The following is an 8,215-nucleotide window of genomic DNA, read 5'->3' as shown; positions in this document are numbered from 1 at the left end:
TTTTCTTTTTCAGATGGTCACGACAATTTCTTCACTTTAAAAATACATCATGGTGGATTTTTTTCAAAGTTCCCAGGAAGAAAGTACGTTGAGGGAAGGTTGGCATTCTATGACTTTGTTGACACTGATCTTTTTTCAGTTCATGATCTAAATGACATGATTTGTGAGATAGGGTATTCTGCGGATGACACAATGTACTATCATTATAGAATTCCTAATCTAGACTTAGATTTTGGATTGAAGGCTCTAGGAAATGATCAAGACGTTATATCTATGACTCAATTTGTCCCTCAAAACAGAGTGATTAATGTGTACGTTGAACATGGTTCTACAAGACTTCATACTTACTTCATGTCCCCAATTAAAGTTGTTATTGAGCAACTGGATGATGATCCTTCTCCTGAGCTTAATAGGATTAGGCCTAAGAAGAAGGGAATTGTTTCGTGTAGCAAGAAATTAGACATGAATGTCCCACTTAAAGAATCAGCTAATCAAGCTCAGAGAGAAGATGGTGTGTATGATTTTTCCATGTCCCTAGTTCCTTTTGAGCCAAACAAACAAGACATGGTTAATGAGTTTAAGGATGATTCGTATTTCCCTGTACCAGAAGAAACTGATACAATGCAAGAAATTACAGTTGATATTAATTGCCAGAATCATAGGGAAATGCTAGATGATTTTGAGCCTTTTAGTAGTGATGGATATCAGAATATAGGTGAGTTTGAAAGAGAGGTTGAAGCTGAAGAAGAACAGGATGAAGAAGATGAACAAGGGTGTGCAGAGGATTCAAAAGATGATTTAGAAGAGCATACAGAAGAAGATGATGATTCTGACTACATTGTTGACCCAGAAGCTATTTTAGATGATTGGGAGGTTGACATGAGAGAGTTTCACAGTTGTGTGGATGAGATTGAATGGTTTGGACAAGGTCCAAACATAGAATTAGATTTAAATCAAGATGATGATTTAGGTGTGATCAACAATGATGAGTTTGAAAGTGCAGGATATGAGGAAGACCTAAGGAAGAGAATGTTAAAAAACCTGAACAAGAATGTGCCTTGTTCTTCTGGGGTAGTTCATGTTACACCATTTTTTGTGAGTCAAGCTTTTAAAACCAAAAAAGATATACAATGTCACACGAAAATGCTTTCAATAAAAACAAGGAGGGCCCTACACATGGCAAAAAATGAAAAATTGAGAGTAAGAGTTAATTGTAAAGGGGTGGTTCCAGATTCCACTGATGGTGGGCCCTCCACTATAAGTAAAGCCACATCGAAGGGTAAAACTGTAATTTCACAAAAAGATTCTTGTCCTTTTGCTATTCAGATATCTAGATCTATGGAAGAGGAACAATGGTTGGTGAAGATAGTTATTGATGAGCATTTATGCTTACAAAGTAGAAATGTGAAGGCATGTACATCTAGATATCTTGCAAGCACTATTCTCCAAAAAGTGGATTCTAACCCTCGCATCCCAGTAACAGCCCTACAAGAAGAGCTTCAAATGGATTTGGAATTAAGCATATCAAGAATGAAGGTGTTCAGGGCTAAATCGATTGCAAAGGAACAACTGTATGGTGACTACGAAAGGCAATATAATTTGCTGAGAGATTACTATTCGGAGTTACAAACCATAACCCAGGTACAACAGTGAAGCTAGAAGTGTGTAATGAACCAAATCCTAATGTTCAAACTCGTATTTTCAAGAGGATATACATTTGTCTTGGAGCACTTAAGTTGGGGGTTCAAATCTGGAAAAAGGGAATTATTAGGATTGGATGGATGTTTCTTGAAAGGATCACACCCTGGACAAATTCTAACAGCTGTAGGTCTTGATTCCAACAATGGAATATATCCACTACCTTATGCAGTTATGGAAGCTAAGACAACAAGTTCATGGACATGGTTCTTAGAATGCCTTGGATTTGGATGCATCATGCAACTTCACTTTTGTATCTGACAGACAAAAGGTATGAATACATATAACATAAGTATCTTTTAAAGCTTGTAACAATACTAACTATAATTTACATTATATGTAGGGCATAATACCTATAATAGCAAAAATGTTTCCAAATGCAGAGCATAGATGGTTTTTGAGACATATACATGAAAACATGAAGTTGCAATGGAGGGGAGAAGAGTTTAGAGATCACTTATGGAGGTGTGCTACACATACAACCATTAGGCACTTTGAAAGGTCAATGGATGAGTTCAAAGATTTCAGTGCAGAGGCTCATGAATGGCTAAGTAAGATTCCTCCAGTTCATTGGGCTAGGTCTCATTTCTCAGGTAGAGCCCATTCAGATTGTCTTTTAAACAATTTGTGTGAAGTATTCAACTTTAAGCTAGAGCATGGAAGGGACAATCCTATAATTACATGTTTGGAGTACATAAGAGTGTACTTGATGAAGAGACATTTCATTGTACAAAAAGAAATTGATAAATGCAAAAGTCTATTAACCCCTACTGCAACTACTATACTTGACACAATCAAAACAGCTGCAAGCAAATATAGGGCACTTGTGACATCCCCATTTTCACGGCCAGAAAAGACCGACTTTGTTTATGCTTTATAAAAATCAGAGTACCTCTTTTAATAAAAATGTTGCGGAATTTGTTCCCAGAAATACATGATAAATACGTTATTAAAACATTTTCGAAGAAACGTATTTTATTCATTTCAAAATGTTTGGGATGTCATCGTTAATACAGAAACATAAGCATAAACAGAACTTACATTTATTTACACTAGTGATCTACATCTCTTTAAATCTCTCAGTGTAAAGTGACTCCGTATCAACACCTATGATATAAATGAACTGAGTGGGTCAGTTTGGGAAACCTGGTGAGTACATAGGGTTTTCAACCCATAATAATATAATTATTATGTTTAATCAATCAAGAAATTAAACCCAATTACCCATCCCCATTATCTTCTTTACTCTTAAGGATCTACCCTAAGAATCAGCTATTTCTCGTTCATTCGTTCCTAAAGATTATCCTAAGGAATCGGCACAAAGTACATCATAACCACGGTTTACACAACGGGCACTAAGTCTGCATAGTCGCCAGGGATTAGGCATCAAGTCTGCATGATCGCCAAGGTTTAGGCATCAAGTATGCATGATCACCAGGGTTTAGGCATCAAGTCTGCATGATCAAAAGGGTTTAGGCATCAAGTCTGCATGATCACCAAGGTTTAGAGTACACCGAGTGAACACATCGTTCACAACACCTACAGGTTGCGAGCCTGCTAGTGTTCCACTGACTGTCTAGAATAATCTGTGGTTGCCATCCATACTCTGCTGAATGACGGGGCCATCATTTGGGAAAAAGGCTTCTCACATTATCCACCTCTCACCCTCACCTCGTGGTCTATAACACCTCTCAACTCATCATTCAACTCATATTCCATCTATTATATCTACCCATGTTTACCCCAACATTATCGTAGATATAAAAAATACATATACAGTTTAAATCATTTAAAACATGTATAAAATCGTTCATTTAGCATAGACAACAAGTACTCAGATAATATGCACGCATAGCACGTAATTTATATAAAATACTTCGTATCTATGTGTAAGATGAAAGGGAACTATGCACTCACCTGAAAGGTGGTGACTCAGCACTCGGACAGCGCTTCGATACTCTCAAAACAATTTCCTTCGATAAAACCTAGTACCAATACCACTAGGGTTTAGTCTAACGATAACCGCGACAAAGTAATTAGTCTGACTATTACTATTATTATATAGGTGTTAATAACACTCAATATAACCCATAATAATAGCCCAAATAATTATTTTAAGGACCTAATAACATTCCTATAATTATTCGAAAGCTATATTAAAAACTACGTAAGCGTAGCACACTTACAGCGAATTTTATTGAAAATCGGAACTTAATTGGAGCAGCATTTCGAAACCGAAAGACTCTTTTTCTCGGGACTCCGGGAGCCTCGGGGCTTCCTTAGGGTGCTAGAGGTTCACCTAGACTTTAGGGGACTCAAAAGGGGCTAGAGAGAGAAAGTTCTTAGAGAGAGAATGAAGAAATGTGTGAAAAAGTCGGAAGGGTTCACACCCCTTTTATAGGCACGAGCCTCGGTCTACGCTGGGCGTTCCTGCGAGGGTACGCGGGGCGTATCTCGCACGCAGGGCGTTCTGGCCTTATGCTACGCGTTCGTACAGCCACTTGTCTGAGCCTCCTTGGTGCGACGTGGTCCTTCCGAAACCAAGCGATTCCGAACGCGGGGCGTTCTCTTATTTTACGCGCTGCGTAGCGAGCCAGCTGTCACCCATCCGAAGCAAGGCCTTGGTCAACAAGCGACGGCCCAGATGCAGCCACGTCATCCATCTCGCATCAGCTTTCGCAATTTGCACACTCAACTTTAAAAATTCGTAACTTTCGCATACAAGCTCCATTTTCGATGTTATTTATATCCACGCGAAGGTGGGAACATACTCTATAACTTTCGTTTAGACTCCGTCGGCTAATTTTGAATCGATTTTAAATTTTATATTATTAATGGGCCGGGACAGGATTAGTCCGTTAAATCCTCATAACTTCTTCATCCGAAATCCGTTTTCGCCCATCTTTTTCTCGTTACGCTACTCTTAACGAGATCTCTGGTTCTCGTTTAGGTCATGTCGGCTAAAAACTTCTCGATCAAATATTCGAATTTCGGGTTGTACATTGCTAGTCCGAAACTTCGAAAAATCATAACTTCTTCATACGAAGTCAGATTTGGGCGTTCTTTTTATCGATGTTCTTAGTTTAACATATTCTACGACTTTTGTTTAGATCGCTAAGGCTAAATATCGCTCTATCGTAAATTCACTATTTATGCTTCCCGGTATCGTACCGGTTCCGTCGTGAAACTTCAACGGGTCATAACTTCTTCGTTATAACTCGTATTTCGGCGTTCTTTATATGTACGAAACCTTGTAACATATTCTACAACTTGGTTAAGATTATTTATTCTAAATAATCTTTTGTCAAAAAGTCGTTTTTGATCCTTATTGCCTCTAAATTGACTAGCCTGGATCTACGGGCGTTACAGCACTCTTCTGTGGTTCTGGAAAATATCAAGTGACTGGTATGATGTTTGATCAGTATGTAGTCAACTTGAAAGAGGGTACATGTAGTTGTAGGTACTGGGAGATAACAGGGATAGTCTGCAGGCATGGAGTTTGTGCAATATGGGAACATATTCAAAATGGTGAAAAAGCCAAACAACCTGAATATTGGGTGCATCCTTGTTATAAGCTAGAAACATGGAGGGCAATGTACTGTAAAAAAATAGATCCAATCAATGGCAGGAGCATGTAGCCAAAATCTAGATGTCCAACCACTCTTATACCACCTACACATCACACACAAGTAAGTTGAATGTTAGTTAAAATAGTTTATTATTCATCCAGTTTTAACATTTCCTTAATATTTTTGTAGGTTGGAAGGCCAAAGAAAAAGAGGAGGAGGGCTATAGATGAGCCTACTAACCAGTCAAAAAACCTATCTAGGAAATTCTTGACTGTTACTTGTTCCAAGTGTCATAACAAAGGTCATAACTCTAGAACATGTAAAGGGAAAGGGGGGTCAAGTCAGAGAGCAGTGGGTGGATCAAGTCTAGGTGGTGTGGGTGGATCAAGTAAAGATGCAGTTGGTGGAAAAAGTCAAGGTTCAGTGGGTGGATCAAGTGAAAATGTCATGGGTGGGTTAAGAGCAAAGAAGATAGACAAGGGAAAAAAAGCCTCAAGTAGGACCTAAGTGAAGTTGGATACAGATGAAAGCATGACTAATCAAGTTATTTGGATACCTTTTGTTTAAGATTATAAACTTGTGTTGATGCTTTTGTTAAAACATGTTTAATCTAGATAATTACATCTTTTTGCAACTACCTAAATTAGTGATGTAATTAAGTTGATACTAGCCATATGTCATGCTACATTTCTGGTTATAATGATCTCAGTTATCATGTTTTGATATGGTGTGTTTCTCATTCCATTCCATTGTTTAATAATGACCAAAACTCATTCCATTCCATTGTTTGATAATGTCCAAAACTCATTCCATTCCATTGTTTGATAAATGACCAAAACACATTCCATTCCATTGTTTACTTATAGGGTTTTGATTTTGTATTTTTCTCATTCCATTCCAATCTTTGATAAATGGACACAACTCATTCCATTCCAATCTTTGATAAATGGACACAACTAAAACCATACATTACATTAAGATTCTAATACATGACATCCCATCCCAACATCAACTTGTAATATCCCATTCCAGTTCTACACACCATCCGACATTACATATCCAAAATATACTGACCAAATACATCCCCAAATCCAACTACTACTTAGTGCATACGTATATAAACGAAAAAAAGGAACCAATACAGAATAAGCATCCACTTGAGCTTCACAACATCTTCACGAGCTTGAATCAACATCATTTGAACATTGTTCATTCTCCTCAGCAAGCCAGGAATCACCACTACATCTCTATGGCACATCGGATCGTCCACCCACCCAAGAAATGGATAACTTCGACCATTTCAAGCACAAGACCAGAATCGCCTTCTTGGGTTGAGGTCCGTCCAAGATGTGACTCTCACAGCAACACTTCCACACGTACAAATCACCATTCTTGCAAGAGATGAGAGCTTCAATCTTTCAGAGATGCTAGCTTGATTTTTGTGAACGTTGGTTAGGGCTTATTAAAGGGGGTGGAGAAGCAAATGTAAAAAGATGAATATACCCCCAACTTAATGACTCCAAACGGATAAAATTGACGGTGTTATGAAAAAGGACCTCCAATGCAACTTTTACAAACCACAATGGCCAAATGCATCAAAAAAAAATAGATAGGGACTAAGTTTGTTACTTTTGACAAACCATATGGATCATTTTTGTAATTTTGTCTAACTAAAAAGACAAAAGAAAGAAATGATAATTTGATCTTTTTATATGGAGCAAAGACATGCAGTGCAATTTTTAGAAACCACAATGATATAACCTATCAAAATTTAAACTAAGGACCATAACTGCGAATTCAACCAAACCAAAAGGACCATTTCTATAATTTACTGTCCTATTTATGTGAATCGAAATCAAACTCCTTTCCGAAAAGAAGATAGAAGATTTCCTTCGGGTAAGTTCCATTATAGTTAGGAAAGGAATGGACCATAGAGGTTGTGCTCTGTCTTTCTTGCATTTGGATTCTTTCACGCTACATGATGCTCTCTCTGTGTACAAATGCTTAAAGAAAAGACACTTCAAACCATAGACTAATTTTAATGGAATGAAACATATCATCATAACATAACTATTGTGCTAGCCATATCCCAATCCACATGGCATGTTTTGGGGAAGATAACGACATGCCTAATCTCGTATTTCCCATGTAGTTCATCAATCAAACCAACGATTCTCCTCTCATGCATGGTTTAGTATATTATTTTTTCGATGTTTTTTAAGATATTCGATTCATAGTCAATATTGTTTTTAATTAATTAATTAATTATACTTTTGGATTACCAAGTTAATATTATAATTGGATACCCTATAGTAACCAATTTTTTTCGATTAGATTATTTTGCCATATGTTTGTTTAAGTTGAATACCCCACTAACATCATATAATATTAATATTTATGTGAATGCATAATAATTTTTTATATACAAGTATACTACATGGTTATTATTAGTAAGAGATAATGACTTGAAAGGGTAACAGATTTTCGATTTTATTCATATTTAGTCACTAAACTTTATTTCATTATTTTTTTATCGCTGAATTATTGAATCTGTTCCCATTTTATCCTTATCAACGCTTGTTACCGGTCATAAGGCTAATATGTGAACAATTTCAATAGTTCAGTGACAAATGGATAATGAAAAAAAATTAGCGACTAAATATGAACAAAGTCGAAAGTTTTTTTCTCTCTAAAAAAAGTTCAATAACTAAATGTGAACAAATTTCTTTATGTTTTAGCAAATTTTTTATTTTTGTTAAATTCTAGCAACATTTGTTGATAAAGAAATCTATAAATTAGAAAAACAAAACCCCGAAAAATATATGAAAATTTTATAAATAAAAAAAAACAAACAAAAAAACCGAAACCGAAATAAAAAACCAATGGTTTGGTATTTTCCAAAATAAAAAATAAAAAATTCTAATATGATTTTAGTTTAACAAAAAAAT

Source organism: Lactuca saligna, chromosome 8 (genome assembly GCF_052625555.1).
Source record: "Lactuca saligna cultivar CGN05327 chromosome 8, ASM5262555v1, whole genome shotgun sequence".
NCBI lineage: Eukaryota > Viridiplantae > Streptophyta > Magnoliopsida > Asterales > Asteraceae > Lactuca > Lactuca saligna.
Note: the sequence above shows the minus strand (reverse complement) of the source record.